The following is a 13,503-nucleotide window of genomic DNA, read 5'->3' on the forward strand; positions in this document are numbered from 1 at the left end:
CTTCCACCATTCAGGCAAAATATCACCTGCCACACCAGAGGAATCAAGATACTCAAGCTATTTTACGCCAACTTTAAAGACGCATACACTTCATCCCCCTTCCCTCCTCTGGGAAGATCTGATCAGGACCTGGTGTACCTTCTCCATGTGTATAACCCACTGGTACACAGACAACCAGCAGTCACATACACATGGAGAATCTGGTCCGAAGAGTCGAAGGAGACTCTAAAGGACTGTCTTGACGCCGCTATGTGGGATGTGTTTGTGTCTGAGGACCACGGGGAGAACACTGACAGTCTTACCAGCTGTGTTACACCTCACTATACCCATCAGGATTGTTTCCCAACAATAAATTACCCCTGATATGAAGGACAAAAGGAGGGCTTAGATGAAGACCGCTCCCTGTCTGGAGCAGCAGCATCACAGCAGCGGAGAGGAAAACAAGCTGTTGAGGAAATCTGGCTCTGTCCTGGGTTGCAGCCTCAATCCTGTGGAGGTGGTAGGGGACAGGAGGATATTGGCAAACGTCTACCACCCTCTGTACGAGCTGTTGGTTCGTCTTTATTTCAGCAGAGTAAATCCAACTGCTGAAGGACTGCATCTGCACTTCCCAGCAATCTGATGGCAGCTGTACTCTTCCTGGCAGAGAATCTATATCTTCAGGTCTGTCTCTTACGTTAGGTCCCTTGTTTTAGCCATTTTTGTCTCTGAAGATCTTTTAAATGTACAGGCTTTATATAGACACAAAGCACAGCAACAGAAAAATGTGTCTTCTAATAAAAAGCACACCCTACATTAGTGGATCACTTGTACCAAAATGACCCAGTACTCAAAATTTCTTATATATTTTTATGGAAGCAATCAATTTTAGATTTTAAATAGCTGTTTAAGGATTTCCTTAGTATTTTGTCTGTAACTGTACTAAAAGAAAAGAGAGTGATTCTTAATGCAATATTTCACAAATGCATGGGGTGGGTGTCCGAACACTATATGTCATGGAGCTCATGAGTAAGGAAAACTTGATTCTCATTTATGTGTAGGTAGGTACTAACTAGGAATTTGGTCAAAGCCTCAAATGCAGAAGTTGTTGAGCGTGAGAAGGAACAGGTGACAAATTGAGGAAGGATAAAAATGCAACGAAAATGCACACAGCAGGGGTGAGTGATAAAATGTTGCCTTAACTAATCCACAATAAGCCTGCATTACAAACAGAAAACATGACTCAGTTTGTTCGTGAAGAAGAACCTGAGATCATGGGGGAATATGAAGAACCTGATGCTTCATTTAAGAGTTTAAAAAAACAAGAGGATGCTGCAGTTCCAGGTGAGACACAACTCCTACAACTCAACAGTTTGAGGTTCAGATTTAACTCTAAAAAGAAACAATAACAACATCTGCTGTTCAGGGTCTCTATAAGAAAACATGTCACTTCCTGTTTGTAATGTTTAAACTCTTTAAGTCCCTGTTTAAAAAAAAAAAAAAAAGTACATCCTTATTTCCAAAAAATATGTTATTAAGTATTTTTTTCAGATCTAATCCACATGTCAGAGTGTTCATTAACCCTGTTACTGACATATCAAGGGCAGCTTAAAACGGTTTTAAATCCATATTCAGAGCATTTGATCTACTATGAAATATCAACTCCTGCATGTTTAAAGTGAGAATCCTAATGGTGTTACTTTTTTTCATGGATTAATATGATAATTTAAAACCAACTCACAGTGACTTCTTTTTTAAGAAAAATGTATGTAAGCAGAATAGTAAAACCTCAGTTTCTTTGAATGCTTTGGTGTTAGTTCTACTTATGGTAAATGGTCTGCTATTTATATAAAGCCTTTCTTCTATTGGTACTCAGAGCTGTCACTGTAATCTTTATAGTCACAATGTGCACACATTACAACCTGTTTACCATGTTTGGTCTTAACAGCATATACAAAATCCTACTGTTTGTTTCTTCTGTAATCTTTGAGTTCAGATAGTGGTGTGCTGATGAACAATGAAGATTTCCCACCAAAAATCCTCTGATCAGAATAAAATCAGTTGAAGATTGGTAAAATGAGATGAGGCTTTATATTTATTTAGTCCTCAACAAGTGAAAGTAGAAAAATCCTACTGAGGGACAGGCTGTTTTTACAAGATACTTCACACAAAAAGAGTTTTAAACTCATAAAAACATAGTTTTTAGGGCTAAGGAGCAACGCACGAGGCCGAGCCCCTACAGTTCATAAATGTACTCGTGGAGCGGAGCTGCTCAGCCGCCCGTGTGGCATTTGCCCACACTGCTGTATGGCCAGTCCATCACTGACAGTAGGAGAAGGTATCTGTAACATAGAAGAACAGAGGGCAAACCAGCTCATGTTAAAACGTCTGTAAATAAAACTGATGGAGGACCGACAGAAGAGTCATTGCAGACCACGGCACAGTACGTACTTATGTATTAAACATGCAAATAATAATAATAATAATAATAATAATAATAATATCATCATCATTATTATTATTGCTTTCAGGTTTGATAAATCGCTTCGCCTGTGCTAAATTAATATATTTGCATTTCCTCGTGCCAGCACACGCAAAAATGCGTGTGAATGTATAGCAGGGGGTCGCAAAATCTTTGGTTGATTTTTTTAATATACATATATATTTTTAATTTTCCCCCACAAAGTGTTAAGTGAGTTACAGACAAGACACAACAGACTGACTAGAGAGAGGAATGAGTTGCAGACCAGTTACAACAACCTGACTCGAGAGAGGAATGAGTTACAGACAAGATACAACAGACTGACTACAGAGAAAGAACAGCTGCAGAACTGTTATCAAAGCCTGCCTGAAAGCCAAGTGCCGCTTCAAGGTAATAAATAATTGCTAATGGTTTTAATTTGATCCACTGAATTCATAAAATAAGACAATCTTTTAATTTATTCCACAAGGGTTGACTGATAGCCTTTTTTTGTTTGTTTGTTTTTTGATTTTTGGTTTTTGTTTGTTTTATCAAGGACAAAACTGGGTGTGCTTTGGTGGAAGTGCCTATTATGTTTCTGATAGCACAAAGTCCTGGAATGAAAGCAGGTATGACTGTCAGCGGAGAGGAGCAGACCTGCTGATCATCAACAGCCCAGAAGAACAGGTGCGTGCTTTCTGAAACTGTGCATGAGGTAAAGAGTGAATGCCACAGAAATTGAGAAACTGTTTAGTTATTTCTGTTTTGATATTGTGATGACAGTTTGGTTCTCTCTGTCAAGAAATTTTGCAGAAAAATTCAGAAAGCGTGCATGGATTGGACTGACTGACGAGGAGACAGAGGGGACGTGGAAATGGATGGATGGGACTCCACTGAACACAAGGTTGCTTCAAACATTGCTTATCTTTCCTCCTGAAATGACGTGCTGTGGCCAAACAGCATATTACCAGTATATGGTATCTGTAATTCAAAAAATGGATACCATATTTATCAACAACAGTTAGTATTGGCATGTCTTTAGAGGATTCAGACGCACCATAAGGTCATAGCTTGTTCAAGTGATGTGAACTATTCATTAATTCATTAGTCACCATTCAGTCAATGATTCTGATAGTTATAATCAAACAGTTTAATCTCTTTATGTGCCTATATTCAGAATGTGTAGATTGAGAAATCTGTGTATAGTTATTTCTGAAGAAGAAAACGTTTGACTCTCTGTGAGGCACTGGCTACAGATAAAGGTGGAATACAAACAACACCAAAAAAGATGCTCAGCATTCTCATGTTGCAGGCCAAGGGTGGAGCCAGTAATCAGATTATATTCAACTCTAAAACAGAGATATAATGTGGGTAACCAGTGGTGCGTCTCGTTCTCTGTTTCGGTCAGTCGGAAGATAAGAGTTTACTGATTACACCATCTTCCTGTTAAGACATTGCCCGTTGTGACATGAGTTGAAATGTGGCAGAGCTAAGAGGAGGAGGTTGCTCGCGTGCAAGCCACCAGATTAACACAACCAACGACACCAACTGGGGAGTCTCACCCCAGGAAATATAATATAGTCTAGTGTAATAGTCCAACTGTATGGACAAACTACTGACGGCGGCAACACAAGTTCAAAACTGGAGGCAGAGACATGGTTCCAAAAGAATACAAATTTATTGAACTTTAAGTCAACAGCTGGAAGTGTCTAAAAAGAGAAATAGTTAAATACAGGAACACCAAGTTATTTGTAAAAGTGGGCAAGTCTTTTTATTACAGTGGGACAATAGCAAGTTTATTTTATAAAGCAAACCACTTCCAGTCACAAAGAATTAAGAGAAAGTGGGCTGGGGAGAGGAAGAGGGATGCAAACAACCAAGGAGATACAACAAAAGTAAAAACACAATCAAATTGGACAAGTTGGTAAGACCAGAAGCCTGTATCACAAAGCGAGCTCAACTTACCCGGGGTTACTCCCATTTCTCCCAAATTTCTCCCATGGTAATTTACCTCGATAAGAATGAATCCAGTTTCGTGATACCGAAAACCCAGGGTAAACCTGAAGTTACCTCGCTAAGTCCATAATCCTACTTCATGACACAGGCCTCTGGTCAGTGAGCTTGACTGCAGCCAGGTAGCCACTCCTGGCAAGGCAGCACTAATAAAGAAAAAGATCAAGAGGCAAAACAGCAGCTGAACACCTGCAATCACCTAGAATCACCTACAATAAATCTTTTCTGTTACAGCTCCTGGGGCCCTGGTGAGCCAAACGATGACAAAGGAGATGAAGATTGTGTAGAAATAGTCTTTCTGAGCTTGGGTGCCAGGTGGAATGATAACACATGCAACAGTGAAACCTACTGGATCTGTGAGAAAAATTTCACTCCATGATTCAACTTTCAAACTCATCAGAGTATTACAACGCATCAATTTAAGCTGAAACTGCCAAAATGATTCTAAGCAAATGCAGCTTTTTAACTGATGTATCACTGTTATGAGTTAATTTATCACCATTTGAACTGCAAATAAACTATAACCTTTGATAACAAGTCTATGAGCTGTCCTGCAGACCACCACTAGAAAGGTGATAGAATTATCATTATCTATTCACTGTATTACTGTTGCGTGCCATGTTTTGCTTGTTTACTGTTGTGTTCTTGTTTATGAAGGCTCTGTCTAAAAATGCATTTTGCTGCAATAAATGGTTAAAACATGATATATAATATCTGCAATCTTGTGTGTGTGTCTTTTATATAATAACTGATAAAACTGCAGACAAAATGAATAAATGTGGGCAAGGTCCGTTCCTAGTGTTGCTAACTCCACACACCGCAGTAAATGTTGCAGAAAGAGCCACATGAGTTCACACAGTCACTGCCAGACGATCCCTGAGCTGATAGACACTTTCTGACATCACACACACACCACAGGCAGTGTCTCTGATGAGATAATAACAGGGAAGAAACCCAGCGTTGATAACATAAGCTCTCTGCACACAGTTGCTCGGTTGCTTGTAATATACACATCATCTTGGACCAAGGACTCTGTGAGAATTCCAGCCACAAGACACTCGTGTGATGAAACCTCATGTACTAAATTTGTTATCATTGGCTTTCACATGATTATTATTATTACTATTATTCCAGTCATTTGGTTTCTTTGATTTGACGACATACTTCCTCCTGAGATATCACAGGCTAAACGTACAGAAAGAGCTGACAGAGCCCATGGGTACAGAGGAATATGTGGTACAATTTAGCTAACTACCCTGATCACTCAGTATTAAATTCTTCATATGTCGTGTGCATGCGGTATGCTGAACCAGTTGCCTTCAACGGCATTCCACATCCGATAGATCCAATAACCGATAACTCCTATGCACAAAGCAAAAACAGCATGCTTAACATTTCTGCTTTGCATTAATGATGGCCCATCTTAAACCGTGAGAGTGCTAGGTGCTCTTTCTTCCCTCAGACCAGAACAGTGGTTCATTAACACAGAGCAGGAACTTCTCAAGCAGACACTGAGCTAGTGTAACTAGCCGCACTCTTTTCGGCGAACTTTAGTATAGGCTAACACAACATAATGAAAAAAACTTCCGGCAACAACACAACATTTCCTGAACACAGTGCATCATGGGTAAACATCGTAAATGGAGCAGTCCATTCAGGAGCGTTGCGACTCCAGTCGCTACAATATATACAATACAGGGGTGAAAGTAGTTTTAAATTCTTGCCAGTACTATTACAAAAACCTTCATCTCTCTTTCACTTCATGCATTTTAAAATAGCAAAACCCAAGTCAAAATCCAAACAAATAAAAACATGTCAATATACTAACCCTAACCCTTTCTCTCCGTTTTTATTTCAAATGTGATAACTGACAGATATTTAAATCATGTTGAAAGTGTTTCAGCCAACCACAAGAATTTGTGGAATTTCGTTGGTGTAATTTATTGTTCGTCCTGTCCTGGCGCAAGCGGCGTTTCTTGACGTCTGTGGACCAGTTGTGGAAAACGTCCCAGTGCATTAAATCAAACGCACCGATCCCCATAGCAACGCAGTGTTCGGTAGATGGAGATGCGCATGCGCACTCACGTACTATTGAGTGAAATCTCTGGTCGTTAGCTCATAAGCAGTTTCTTGTCCGAGCTGTTCTGTATCGTTAAAATTGAACAAAATAACACGAAACACAACTGCTGCTCACTCATCTACTGATTTTAATTGGGACATTTTGCAACGAACGTAAAGACATTAAACGTGTGCTACACGTTTCGAAGGCTGGGAGACCACCGGGCTCTCTGTGAGGGGGAGAGAGGGAGATGCCCGGCCAAGACTCCGTCCAGCATGGACTAAAACACAGCACGGACCGTTCAGAAACAATTCGGAATGAGTTAAAAGGATTTTTTAAACAGACAAAGTAGTTTTCAAGACTGTATATTGCTAGCGGATTCATTTTCTGACCCAGAGTGCGGCATAAATATTCTGGTTTCAGCTCCACAGATATGGATATGTACTGCGTTTCATTAATCTGCAAATGTTCATTCACAGTCTTGATTCGCAAAGACAGAATTAGGTTTCTGAAATTAAAAACAATAATCTGATAATCTGGGGTTTGCTTTCTCAAAGTTCAGGTGCTGGAGGGGAAAGATCAAAGTGTCAGAGTAAAAGAGTGAAGAGTTATGGCAGAGCTGTTTCTGCCATTTCTGAAACAGCCATTTCTAGTTCTGATGTGTCCCCTCATCATGTCTGGACACACTCACTTTATTTTTGATGTTTTACTTTTGAGTTTTAAATGGCTTACCTTGTTAAGATGCAGATGCGACATTTATTTTCATTTAATGTGTTAGACATCAATGGAAACTCTGTGAACCTGAAATGGACCACTTGCAGACCAGTTACAACAAGCTGCCTCTATTTATTTCTTTTTAAAACAATTAATCTACTCTTAAATACAGAGCCAACTACAAGATGCTGGGCATGTAGCAGTCAGTGAATCTGCAGGAAATGGCTGAACGTGATGGGTGATGGGATTCAGTTTACGCCATACAGTGAGATATAACTGATTTTACATCTCAGTCAGTTAAAACAGCAAAACCATCAGTATGTTGCTCATTCTGCACAAATGTTTTGACCTTTAAGAGAAATTCTAACCTTTTGCTTATACTTTAAAGTCTTAAAAGTCTTATGATCTGCTGGTTTAAAGTGGAGGCATCAAATACTCTCTAGAACAGGAGCCAGCTTTACTTTGATGAACAATTGTTTTAGTCAAAGAACAAACACAAAAAGAGGAAGAATGTGGTTATTGGCAAAGACAAAAGAACCAAAGTGGAAGTGGATTACACATAAGATACATTCCTAGAAAATACACACTCATTCCCCATTTAAGTTCAGTGGTTAAAACATAGTGAGAGTCAATAGTGAGCAATCTGAGATCATGAGGGATTATGTAAATCTACCTGACATAGGATTGCGGTAAAGGTTGTCAAGCCATCCCTCAAGGTATTTCAGCACCAACTTCCAGAAGGGCAGTACAATATAACAGACTGTTTATTTTACAGATTGTTTCTGTATTTTTAAAATGCCATTTAATTTACAAAAAGAGACTATGATTATACGTAAAATAAAAAATAAATAAATAACATGAAATCACTGTAACTGTGAAAACATGTGAAAACACGATATTTCTGTTCTTTTACAACAAATAAAATGTTTGATGTTTGTTATTTATTGTTAAAATATGGTCACAAATGTATCATAATTTTACAAATATTTGTCTGTTATTTAATGGAATAAACTGTAAAATTCAACTTTAAAACTCAAAAAAAAAATTAAAAATCATTTAAAATTACTGAGAAATTAATAGTAAAATAACTATTTAACATTGCAGGCTATTGTGTGTGTATATATACAATCCAATGTAAATCACAACATCTTGAATTATTTCATAGCATGTCTGAACAAAACACGTGTTATCAGGAGACATTTCACTGCTGCAATGTCTCCCTGCACAAACACAAAAGAAAAAAACGTGAACGCGACATGTCATTGGAGTGCGTGCTTTGAAAAGCGTGGGTCCTGTTTGGATTGGTCGACAGAAACGGTTGGAGAAGAAGAAATAGACATGCCATTGGCTGTTGGGACACTGAACATCCGTCTTTGACGTTTCACTTAACAAGGTCAACAACCACCACGCGGCCGTTCCCGTTTGGTCACAGAAACTTAGAGCAAACAGCAATGTCGCGGCTGGAGGAAGGACGAAGGCAGAAGGCAAGTATCAAACTGAAGCTGAGTAGTATTAGCTTTATTTACCACCATGCCTCTGACTTTACTCAGTCGACAAAACCAATCCGCTAGCATGTCGTCAATTGAAATGTTATCTAACTATGATGACAAAAGTATGGCTGGCGGCGGCGGCGTCTTCACGTGGCGTCTGCCAGTGTTAGCCGTAGATATATATCTATGAGTGTTAGTAGTCAGCCAGACCACACACTTTTTATTTTATTTACACTAATGTTAGCTTAGCACGTAACAGTGACTCGTTACCTTTCCTTTTGTGAACTGACTGACACAAGCGGAGAGAAAAAGGAACAACATTTGTTTAGAGCTGCAACAATGAACAATAATCGATTATTAACCCTCTTCTACATTTTCACTAGTTTTTTGGCCATAACTTTTACTGCGTGTCTTGAAATGGCATGATTTCTGGCTATGATAAGAAGCTGGATTTTATGGAACGTGTCAAAATGTCAAAGTCTTCTTTGCAGATGTCGCTAGTGAGACATTTTAAGTGGATTGTCTTCCAAAGAAGAGACAACAAATGTTTTATAAATGATACTGAGATTTGGTAATGGTTTATTTCAACCAGTTACTCTTTCTTAAAACTAATATTTTCATCTTCCTCTTGCCTCTCACAAATATAGGAGGAGCGACCTACTCTGCCTTTTTCAAGGTTTTTCAAATTTGAATTTTGGTGCAACACTAATCAGTGGTCAGCATGAAATTCAAAATAATAGTGAAAAATATGTAAAGGATAAGCTAACAGTCATCTTCTAGTTTATTGAGGGGAGATCTGCTAACACAGTTTAGGTCGACTATTTCACAACCAATTGCATTTATTTAGATTTTGGCAAATTTCATGATTCATCATCGTTTTTTCTTTCTCCCTGCAGATAAGTGGTGAGAGTTGATTTCATGGCATAAACTGGTGGTTAAGAACTCCACTCCTTTCCATGCTGAACTGTACAGTGAAGCAGTGCGCTCCACAGTAGGAGAAACCTCAGTCAAAGAACCCAATGTTGAGCAGCTACCGAGATGCAGTGGAAAGGCACTCAGTACAAAAAGGGTCTTTCTGTGGTTAAACCAAGGTGAGGCACTTGAATTCAGACAGATTCAGCTCATGCTTGTGATGCAGGACCAGCACGTATACTTTGTTACACCTCATGACGTGTCCTATGTGCCAGCATTTGCATTGTATGAAGTGAAACAAGCATGAAATGTTGGAAGCCTGAGCGAAAACTAGATTATTACCATTTGCCTGTGTACAAGCTTTGTGGGACAAGAGTAATTTCACTTTAGCATAGCATTGTTGACTCAGAGTAATCTGGAGTTTGAGAGATTAAAATGTGACAGTAAAACAGTCTTTTTCATCCCTTCTAGTCCTCCTAGTCATGGATGCAGAGTGTCCACTTCTGTCTTTCATCAAATCAGTGCCTAAACTGAGAGACCCTGAGCCTTTGCTGGAGCATCTGCAATGTTTAGGAGTTGAGGACCTGAGCTACCTGCAGGAGAGTGACCTCCTTTCTGTCCTCAGACCAGTTGAAGCCAGGAAACATCTGTCACTGCTCAAAAAGACAAGTATGTGTTTCAATTTGTACAGAATAAACTTTCACATTAAAAAAAATGTGCATAGTCAAAATCTACTTATTAGGTCCACCTGTTCTAATGAATGCAGTCCAATACAGCAGTTCTACTATGAATTATACTTCAAAGAATCTTCTCTACATTTTTGTTGATGTTTTGAAAAAGGTGATGACTACACACTGCACCTTGTTCATCATTGATGGTGTACTGCATTATATTGAGAAAGGAACAGTTTAAAATATATCAATGGCTACTGAGGATATAATTATGTTAGGTAATAATATATTATTACCTAACATATTGAGCTATGTGATGTCTATGTTTAAATATTACTACTATCTGTCCTTTAATAAGGCCAACAACATGTCTTGGACAGTCCTCCAAGCAGCCAGAGCAACCAACAGCCGAGCAGAGCCAGTACCAGTACAAGTCCAGTAACACAGTCTGATGAGATGCCCCTCTCTGGTGACTACATGCATCTGTTGCACACAAGTACTCTTTTGGGTTAGATGGGCTGAAAAATAATATAATCTACCTGTAACTTACTGTGATATAGTACAATCAGCAGCAGTGAATTGACAGTGTGCTTAGAAAACAATATCATCAGTTGGGTCCATCTTCTCTAGATTCTGATTCGGTAGCAAATGACGCACAACTAATGATGGGATGGGATTATGGGATGAACACAGGATATTTTATTACAATGTACAGAAAAAAATGACTTTTGTATCCAGCAGTAGCAATAGTTCCCCCAACAACAATACGTTGTTCATTTAGTTCCCATGTATAGTCAGTCTGGTGTGTTTTTTCTTTGTAGTGTGTTATGTTGAGATCTCGCAAGCTTGTCTGTCCCAAAGCAACGGTGTCATCTATAGTGGGACTCGTGTGACTGCTGTGGTGTTGGAAAAGGCTGTATCTTCTTGCACCTTTATCCTGGTCCTGCCTCTTAAACTGTTATTAGCTGTTATTATTTAATAACAGCTAATGTTTTCTGTCTTCTCTTCAGGTGGTTACAGCTCAGAAACTGCAATTTCACTACGATCAACAAGTAGTTCAAGTATGGACACCACACCTCGTCAACTGTATAGAGCAGGGGTTGGCAACCCGCGGCTCCGGAGCCCCTTACGGCTCTTTCGGTCCTCTGTTGCGGCTCTCTGTGGCGAGCGGTGCGGAGCAAGGATGCTGATCAAAGCCGTTCACTTTTTCACACTAATTAACTGCTTCAGAATAGCGGCAACTAGTCACTCATCAGTGAACGAGCGAGAGTTACACAACAACTGAATGACACTGAATGCCACACCACACTCATGGTTGTGACACCATTTTAAACAACTTCAATGGTGTAAAATACTATCTGTGTACGATCTTATAGTGAATGAACTTACTCCTTGTGTGCCTTGTAGCCCAGCCTACATTTGAAATTATATCCTGCCATACATCTTCGTTAATTTCACAAATTTTCAATTTTCTCCTTTCTCTGCCCAGTCTAATCCAAAATTAGACCTTATACTACTCCTTCACAGTAAATACTTCCAGAAATCCACTTAATCTGTTAAATCACACTGTTCCTTGAGGTCCTGAAATGACATAAATGAAAGGACTGGTCCCTGTAGAGGTCACTGACAACACGTACCCCTTTTGCCAACCATGGGTTATTCCATGGTTGGCATGCCCCATGCCCACTGAAAGTGTTGTGAGATGATTTCTTCTACTTTGCAACTCAAAAAATTCAATTCAATTCAAAAACATCCAAACTGTGGAAACTGTTGTGTACGAATGGACCTACAATTGTGCATTAATCATTAATTAGTGTGAGTGTGAATGGTTGTTTTCAGAATCAGTGTCTCTGTGTTAGCCCTGTGATAGGCTGGTGACCTGTCCAGGGTGTATCCCGCCTCTCACTCCAGCAACCCCCATGACCCTAGAGAGGATAAGTGGTAGCAGAAGATGAAATGAGATGTAGTACTGTTTATCCAATGTGTTTAGTGGCTTATGGACAACTTCAACACCGCATGCGGTCAGCAACAGATTGTGAAAATAAAATGTCTGACTGTAGATGTTGTGTTATGTGGTAGTGTGTTACATATATGTGTTACACACTTCCTTATAATGCAATAGATTTCATAGTGCATCAGCATGTGCCATACACATCACAGACATACCCTGTTTCCATATCAATCCTTTCCTCTGCTTTTTTGTCAGTAGCAACACTAGGCCATGAATAGAAGACTGATGGAGTGAACTTCAACTACAACACAGAGTCATGTCATCATGCACAAGTTCTCAGATGACATTGCAATTGTGAGGTGTGTCAGGGATGGACAAGAGTAGTAGTACAAGAATCTGGTGAACAAATTCATCTCATGGTGCAGAGCGAACCACCTTCTGATCAATACAGCTAAAACCAAGGAGATGGTCCCACCTACATCCTAAAACCATCAACAGGGAGTGTGCAGAGGTGATTCAGACCTATAAGTTTCTGGGTCTACAGCTGGATCACAAACTGAACTGGTAACATAGATTCGGAATACAAAAAAGGTCAGAGCTGTCTCTATTTCTTCAGGAGACTAAGATCTGCTGGAAGCTGCTGGACATGTCTTACCAGACTGTACCCTTTTCTATGCTGTAATGTGCTCGGAAGGCAGCACTAAGGACTTAGACTTGGTCTCATCACCTTGCCCAGTGTTTATGGCCTGAAGTTATCTACTCCTACCTGAACAATTCTCCAACCTGCCCATGATTCCTGTTATACTCTCACACTGTAACATACGAGCTACATCTTGTATCTATGACAGAAGTTTGTTCATCTTGTTTCTCCTGTTCTTCTTCTCTCTCTATCTTCTCTGTTTCTACCCGTCTGGCCTTCAGCAGATGGGTCCCTCCATATGAGCAGGGTTCTGCTTAAGGTTTCTTCCTGTTAAAAGGGAGTTTTTCCTTGCCACCATCACCCTCAGACTTGCTCTGGAGGTTTCAGGCCTGTTTTTGTAAAGCGTCTTGAGATAATTTGTATTGTCATTGACGATGTATAAAGTATAAATTGAATTGAATTAGACCACTGTTCAAAACAAAACAAAGAAAACACAAATATAATTCTTCCATAAAATGTGGTCAGTGAAAATAATGACAAAAAACAAAGAATGTTTTCATTCATTCATTTTCTGTAACCATTCCTGCTGACCACGGTCAGAAGGGGGCTATAG

The 13,503-nt window shown here is 39.5% G+C and overlaps 1 long non-coding RNA gene across 1 annotated transcript; it reads left to right on the forward strand.

Annotated features, from left to right (window-relative positions):
* Window positions 1–2,534: 2,534 nt before the first annotated feature.
* Window positions 2,535–5,980, forward strand: LOC125004026. The gene is made up of 4 exons (XR_007112303.1): window positions 2,535–2,851; window positions 2,997–3,127; window positions 3,243–3,344; window positions 4,688–5,980. It is a non-coding gene; the product is annotated as an uncharacterized LOC125004026 (long non-coding RNA).
* The last annotated feature ends 7,523 nt before the right edge of the window (window positions 5,981–13,503 follow it).

The sequence above is a fragment of the Mugil cephalus genome, chromosome 2 (genome assembly GCF_022458985.1).
Source record: "Mugil cephalus isolate CIBA_MC_2020 chromosome 2, CIBA_Mcephalus_1.1, whole genome shotgun sequence".
Taxonomy (NCBI): domain Eukaryota; kingdom Metazoa; phylum Chordata; class Actinopteri; order Mugiliformes; family Mugilidae; genus Mugil; species Mugil cephalus.